This window comes from Octopus bimaculoides, chromosome 3 (assembly GCF_001194135.2).
Source record: "Octopus bimaculoides isolate UCB-OBI-ISO-001 chromosome 3, ASM119413v2, whole genome shotgun sequence".
In the NCBI taxonomy this organism is placed as follows: Eukaryota; Metazoa; Mollusca; class Cephalopoda; order Octopoda; family Octopodidae; genus Octopus; species Octopus bimaculoides.
The window spans coordinates 91,610,832-91,618,057 of NC_068983.1; the positions used below are offsets into that span (position 1 = coordinate 91,610,832).

The 7,226-nt window shown below is 36.2% G+C and overlaps 1 long non-coding RNA gene across 1 annotated transcript in view; it reads right to left on the minus strand.

The window, feature by feature from the left end:
• Window positions 1-5,889: 5,889 nt before the first annotated feature.
• Window positions 5,890-7,226, minus strand: part of LOC128247317 (uncharacterized) — a 42,560-nt gene continuing 41,223 nt past the window's right edge. The window contains exon 3 of the long non-coding RNA XR_008263697.1: window positions 5,890-6,918. This is a non-coding gene — a long non-coding RNA (uncharacterized LOC128247317). The remainder of the gene's footprint in view (window positions 6,919-7,226) is intronic.

Consider the following 7,226-nt stretch of genomic DNA (forward strand, 5'->3'; position numbering starts at 1 on the left):
AGTAGCACAAACTGCTAGAAATAGTCAAATCTTCCAATTGCTACCACCTTAAAAATGACTATATTCCATAACTCAGTTCTGGATATTTGTTGTGCATAAAAATGGATTGGTCATTATCATTTCTTTCCACGGTTAGAATGTCATTCAAATGATAGAAAATTCACCTTCCCTCTAGTGTAGCTATAACCAGAATCTACACATACTAGAACTGACAGTGGATAGTGCATATGCCCAGAATGCAAAACTGCAACACATTTATTTAATCACTGCCAATCAGAATGTGCAGTACATTCCTCAGCTACACAGGAATATGATATATCTGGAGTTATAGATCTCTAGATTGCACCAAATCATCCATCCAACCACCTATGTTCCTTAGCTCTGTTCAATCAACCACTAGGTTAATTTTGTATAGAGAAGGGTTTCAGTTGATTGATTCATTCAAACTTTTTATTACCAGTAGTGAGTGATGGAATTAGCCCATCTGTCTTTCCTACTGTCTTGACCAGCTGAGTATAAAATAAATAAATGTTTAAAGAGTTTTCCCCTCTTTTGACAGCAAATAGTTATTCTTGTCATATAAAGGGGAGACTGTATGAAATGTGTAAGAAATGTGATCACTGTGTGGGAGTTAGACAGGTGTACAGTTCATCTAGCTGTAAACTGATACTTTGTAACTAGCAAGAACAGCATTATTTAACAATTTCTTTGTTAGCTTGAGTTCAGAACTTTCAATGGTTTAGATTAGGCCATTTCTAGTTCTAAGAAACTGGAACTTCAAAAACACTGAACAGCTATTTTGACCACATAGGAAAAACTCAAAAAAATATCAGCAAAGTTAGTGGTGGTTTAGTTAAAATAAATAGGGGCTACCAGATTAATCTCTAGCAGAGCCTGCATTGATAGAAAAAGTTGCTTAACCTGTAGTAGTATTGTAGTAGTCAAATCTCCCTATTATCTTAAAAAGGAAAGCCATATTGGATACACATGCTTAAATATAAGATGGGGGTGGTAACAACAAGTGTGCTACTGAGCATAGGTTTTCTCAATCAAGCTGATGGAACTAAATAACAACAGACACCAATGGAAAAATGAAACAGATGGCACTCAGTATTAATGCCCAACAATTCTAGTAAGATTATGTTGAACCAAAAAGACTTTTAGACTTTCATATATGATTAACTGCAAGACAATTTTGCAGATTAAACTGGCCAATATCTATCACTGCTTCCTTCACCAGAAGACAGGAGCTTTTCCTACTTAAGAAGAATTATACAAAACATTCATCAATGTTACTGTGTTGTTACTGCCTCCAATGAACTAATCATATACTATGTGGAAAGAATCTCAGTGTCTGAAACATTCATAGTTGTTCCTTGCCTGCAAAGATCAGAATCATCTTCCCCTAGTATGAGAATTAAATTTGAGAGGTTCTTTTTTAACTACTGAAATTATCATCCCTTTTCTCTAGAAGCTGCTAACAATTGCCAAAAGCTTTTAATTTCTTTCTCCAGTTAAAAGTAAATTTTTTATTAAAAATTTTTTTGCTTCATGTATTTAATACATGATCCTTAACTTATTTTTCAACATATGATTTTTGGAACACAATTTAACAAAAGCTTTTTCACCAAATCAATTGCATATTTTTGTCTCAAAGCAAATCTAATTATAGGCCAATTTAACAAAACATTAATTATTTAAATGTCATTTAAATATCACTATAGAAAATGAGTTATTAGCTAATATTCAATTGGGTATACAAAAAAAATCTTAATATAAGACTGTGCACAATACTGGATTGTCTATCTATATGCAATTATGGGCCTTCTTATACTCATAATAATGTTGATAGCAAAAATTGCTTGGATTACCTTTTTGTTTATGTTCTGCATAACAGTTCATTTCCACAGTAATCACTTCAAACAAAGAGGTAAAAATTTTTTAAATAATCCATTGATTTTGTTTCCTTGGCTAGGTCCTAACATTTGCTAAGAAAATCAGTTTTCAAATTCTTACACTCTTCAGGTACAAATTCATTTTCCAGAATCACTTGTTTTACTTTCAGAAATCAAAACAACCAATTCACAGTCGCACATGTGGTTTTTATGTTTGCTTTATATTTTGCTAGATTTCACCATGTCTTCTCTCAAAAACTACTTCAATTCAGATTTGCTGCTTGACAGTGAAACTGGTAATAAATGAAATTTGTATCCATTTTTGTCTGTTGTAAAAACTTTCAGAAAATTGATTTGGAAAAAACTGTAGAAAAGGTCTCAGAAAATTGCCAGAACTCAGATATCACATCATATAATGTTGGACACTGTAACTCAATTGTTTGCATAGTTAAATCACATGTTTTCATGAATGTACTAACGAATAGGTTATCTCAAGCAGTTCTGGACAGTTTGGTAACATTCTTGGACATTTTGGAGTGAGATGGTATTGAAAGGCCATGATCCTATCAGAGTACAATATAAATAGCAGTATCTTCTTTACTGGCTTATTGGTGCCCAATTGATTCAGTTATGCTCAGCAATATGCGAGGTGGTCTCAAAAAGTTCCCATACTAGTTCTGTAGTGCACCAACAGATGGCAGCACATGGTTGCATGCACAGTGAGAGCTAGCAGTGACCTTCATGAGGCAGTGTACTGAGTGACATCACTGTGTTTACTTCGCATGCTGTTTCTATATTTATAATGAGAGTCGCATAATAGCTTTTGAGAATGTAGGAAGAAAATTTACACTGCATTGAATTTTTAAACTACTCCAAGTTAATTTGTGTTCATGAAACTTGAAGATCATAACCAATATTTTTTTTTTTCCTTCAAATTTCAAAAGTATAATTTCTTATACTGGAAGGATACCTTTGATTTCTTTTAAATTAAATGTAAATTTTTCCATGTTCATGCCCTCACACTAAGCCACAATCTGCTATAGATATAATAGATGGAACTATAACTTTAGCAATTCATTAACTATTTTCTTCTGCTACAATCGCTAGCCTTTGTGATGTCAAAATTCACTTGTACACTTTAGCTTTTTTTTTTTCAAGCTTCTCTGTTAACATGTCAGCTTCCAACATGTTTCATGCACTTACTCATTAAAAACTCCCTCCTACCTCAAATGAAAACTTAGGTTGTATGACAAATATTATTCTTTGTCTGAGATAAACTTTTGTTTATTTATTTCTTGCTTCTTTTATATCTTTTCTTTACTTCCTAATTTGAACATTGGAAAGTTAAGATACTTTTACCAAAAGTTTTAATTAATATGGAATGGTTTATTACTTCATTAATTGATGTTTTATGACATACAAAAAATTTCACCTACATGGATATGACTCCAAATCTAAGAAGATAATTTGTCTATTCCTAGGTATCCTTTCAAAACACCTCATAAAACAGTGTAACTACAAAAACTACCTTCATCGTCAATAGGACTGATACTGTTTATAATAGGATGGGCATATAGGATTGAAACATAGAAATGTGTATTACAAACATATTTATCCCATAATAGTACATAAAATATAAAATGAAATATTAGAAGTAACTGCTTCTTAAGCTTGTCCATTTTTCAGAGTTCTCATTGTCATCCAATTACAAATTCCCAACTACATGGTTATGGGTTCAGTCCCACAGCATAGCACTTTGGGGAAATATCTTCCACTATGTCCCTAGGCCAACCAAAAACTAAATCCTTGTGAGGGCATTTGAGAGATGAAAACTGAAAGAAGCCCATCCGGCACACACACACACACATATATATATATATATATATATATATATATATTATTGTGAGGTAGGCCAGTTTATAGAGTTACCCGCTCATGAGGAGGTTTAGCCTTATGGTATATCTTCAGTCTCCAAACACTGTTGGCCTGAGTGAGAAACTCAGGGTAACCCCATAAACTGGCCTACCCCACTATAATATTAACTGCTCTACATCTTAGAGTGTGCTTCTCCTCCGGATTTATGTATTTCTACAAGTGATATATATATATACACCATCATCATCATCATCATCATCATCATCGTTTAACGTCTGCTTTCCATGCTGGCATTGGTTGGACGGTTTGACTGAAGACTGGCAAGCCAATAGGCTGCACCAGGCTCCAGTCTGATCTGGCAAGGTTTCTACAGCTGGTTGCCCTTCCTAATGCCAACCACTCCGAGAGTGCAATGGGTGTTTTTTTACATGCTACCAGCATGGGAGCCAGTCAGTGGGCACTGCCATCAATCATGTTCACATGGTACTTTTTACATGCCACAGGAACGGGGAGCCAGTCAGGTGGCACTAGCATCGACCCACACTTGAATGGTGCTTATTACGTGCCACCAGCATGGGTGCCAGTCAGGCAGCACTGGCCATAACTACGATTTCGATTTCACTTGACTCAACAGATCATATTGCTTGACAATTCAAGAGTAATTTTAAATGGGTCGGTTATGCAACTTAGGTATTGGCCACGACTGCGGTCTCACATTACTTGCTGGGTCGTCTCAATTACAGTATATCTCCAAAGGTCTTGGTCTCTTATCATTGCCTCTGTGAGGCCCAACGTTCAAAGGTCATGTTTCACCACTTCAACCCATGTCTTCCTGGGTCTACCTCTTCCACAGATTCCTTTCACTGTTAGGGTGTGACACTTCGTCGCACAGCTTTCCTCATCCATACACAACACTTGACCATACCAGTGCAGTCGTCTCTCTTGCACACCACATCTAATTCTTCTTATGTCCAACTTTTCTCTCCTTTTGTCATGTATGCACACTGACATTACACATCCATTGGATCATACTAACTTTACTTTGCTGTAGCTACCATCACTTATAAGACTTGCCAGTTTTCCCGAGTAGTCAGACTTGTTCATCACCACCGAAAAGATGCAAAAGATATGCGGCCCATATGACATCGGGACAGTATTCAAAAGTAATACAACACTTCGCAAATATCTCCTTCTGTCGTCTATGCACACTGACATTACACATCCAGTGGATCATACCAGCTTCATTTGTTTCAAGCCTACGCATGTCCTCAGCAGTTATGGCTCATGTTTCACTGCCATGTAGCATGGCAGTTCATGCACATGCATCATACAGTTTACCTTTCACCTTGAGTGAGAGGCCCTTTGTTGCCAGCAGAGATAGGAGCTTTATGAACTTTGCCCAGGCTATTCTTATTCTAGCAGCTATGCTCTTGGAGCATCCACCACCACTACAGACCGTACATGTGTGGTAGTTTACTGTAGTGTTGAGTCAGTTGTCTGTACTTCATTGGTGTAAAGTGATTCTTGTTCTTGATCAAGATCTGTGACAACTTCCCCTCTGTTTTCAAAGTAGGGTCTTTCTTTACTTTGCTGTAGCTACCATCACTTATAAGACTTGCCAGATTTTCCGAATTGTCAAACTTGTTCATCACCGCCGAAAAGATACAAAAAATATGCGGCCCATATGACATCAGGACAGTATTCAAAAGTAATACAACAGTTCGATTCCAGGCAGTGACCTGAATAATAATAATAATAATAATAATAATAATAATAATAATAATAATAATAATAATAATAATAATGATAATAATAACAACAATAATAGCAATAACAACAACAACAACATCGAAAAATACCTTAGGAATGAGAACCCAGGTTCGAAATTTCCCCAAGACTGGAGGCTGGAGGGTACATCAGCCGAAACGTTGTGTTAACAACAAATAAGATGAGGACAAATATCCGTCAATTAATGTAAATAATGTACATAATTCCTCATCTCTTAAATATAGAACTGAATTTTTACGATGCATAAAACTGGTTATAAATACTAAAATAATGGTAGTAATCAGATATAATTTTAATGTAACATTTATTACAAAAACATTTATCACTCAATACGGCTGCCCTTTTGGACAATTACTGCCCCCATATGAGAACGAAATTTTTTTGCAGCTGTCACAACCTCCATCTTTTTGATTTAGTGTGTCGCACGCATGATGCAGGTCTTCAAGCTATTTACACTCATGTGTAGTGAAGAATTGGTTTGTTGCTTGATGTATGCTCCATAAAAAGTAATCGAGAAGGTTGAGATGTGGGCTATTACTGGGCCAGATGCTAGCCCTCAAGAAAAATGGCACCTTCTCACAAAGGAAGACCTGTGGTGCTTTTGACCTATGGCATGGTGTAGATAAGCACTTCATTGCCAAGCAAAAACTTCTGCTCCATCCAAAGTAACAGACAATGCTTCAGGATGTCCAGATCCTCCTTTGCGCCGATCTTCAAGCCAGACTCAATGAAGTGTGGATCCATGATACTTCAATCACTTGCTACAGCCCCAAATACCACCACAAAGGCATGATTCTTAGTCTCAAACACAGCGGGGACGTTAGAAGGGTTCTATGCAATCATTCGAGAATTTCTGCGATTCACCTCAGCGTCTACAATGAACTTCTCGTCCACAAACATGAGAGTTTTTCCTGCATCTTGATGTTTGATGAATGACAGAAGCTTTGGGCATCTCTTAGCTCTAATTGTTTTGGCTCTAGCTGTTAGGAGGTGGCAGCATTGTTGAACATAGCTAATCATGTCAAGGTTTCTGTTCACAGCTCTGGACACCATAGAAAAAGGACACATTGCATTTCTTTGCAAGAGTTATCATGGATGTGGATGAGTTGGCCTCAATCAAGCGTTTGAAGCCAGCAAGAAACTTTGGATTGTGCTTGGAATCACTTTGAGTTTTGTATTCTTTTCTATCAATTTTTCCCTCTTCTTTAAATTGCTTATACACACTATAACCTGTTGCTTTTGGAAGTTTTGTCAACTTAGCAATTTTATTGGCAGTGTGCCCAGCACACGCCAAAACAACAATGGCGGAATTATTTTGTTGTTCCATGACTTTTTGTTGTCAAATCAGTTCACTATTTACCTGAAAAATAAAAAGGAAGATTAGATTTTCAAGCAAGCAAGGTTTTGTCAAATAGTGAAATGTTAAACCCACTAAGTCAACTGCTTAAAATTGGTCTCAATTTATCTACAAGACCCTGTATGTATATATATATATATATATATATATATATATATATATATGCGAGTAAAAATAAATACAAAAAAGGGGGGGGGTTGTATGTTGGCCAGACAGGTAATGCACTATCAGAACGCTCACGGGTACATCGACAACAGATTAAAAATCCAGAAGTCCACCAAATACCACTGAGTAACCATCTGGCAACATGT